The following is a 690-nucleotide window of genomic DNA, read 5'->3' as shown; positions in this document are numbered from 1 at the left end:
GGGCCCAGCAAAAGTCACAGAAGCAACAGTCAATGGGTCAGTATTTACCGAGCTCAGAAAGAAGTGGCTGAGGGTGTGGGACCCAGGTCAGACTGTGTTGTAATATTACTTTTGTAATTGTAATTACAAATTGTAATTTGTAATTTGTAATTTGTAATTTTGTAATTGTCTTACCATTGTAAGCATACTTACATGAATTTCCTCCATGCCAGGGACTCTGTTTTCTTATTTTCCTACTTCAGGCTGTTTAAGGGACATTCGGTAAAGGAAGGGTAAGCTAATTCTTCCAGCCATCCTGCAAGGATTGCAAGGATGAGAAGTTAAGCATGTTGCTTGAACTGCCATGGCAAATAAGCAAAAAGTCAAATCCAGTTCTGCCTCATCCTAGATCCCATGATTTTCACATTCTGATGGTCTGTGCATAAGGCTGAAGAAAGTATGAAGTTGCAGAGCACCAGGAAGTGCTGAAAGAGTAGTATAGCAGTGGAAGGAGCAAGAATCGCTGAAGAAGGTCACCACGGAGGATCTAAATGATGGCGAGTGTCCTGGAAGAGACCAGAGAAGGAGGGATGTGGACAGATTGAAGCTCAGTAAGGTGGACATGCTGGACTGGGCTTAGAACTTAGTCTCAGACCCTGGATGCTAAACATCTGTTTGTCACAAGGCATGGTAATGTGCAGGTTATCTCCA

At 43.0% G+C, this 690-nt stretch overlaps 1 long non-coding RNA gene across 1 annotated transcript in view; it reads right to left on the bottom strand.

The window, feature by feature from the left end:
- Positions 1–240: 240 nt before the first annotated feature.
- LOC309860701 overlaps positions 241–690 on the bottom strand; it is an 83954-nt gene continuing 83504 nt past the window's right edge. Inside the window, exon 5 of the long non-coding RNA XR_014309536.1 lies at positions 241–295. This is a non-coding gene — a long non-coding RNA (uncharacterized lncRNA). The remainder of the gene's footprint in view (positions 296–690) is intronic.

This window comes from Mustela nivalis (assembly GCF_964662115.1).
Source record: "Mustela nivalis genome assembly, chromosome: 3".
In the NCBI taxonomy this organism is placed as follows: Eukaryota; Metazoa; Chordata; class Mammalia; order Carnivora; family Mustelidae; genus Mustela; species Mustela nivalis.
The sequence above is the reverse complement of the archived record's forward strand: the minus strand, read 5'-3'. Positions and strand labels throughout refer to the sequence as shown.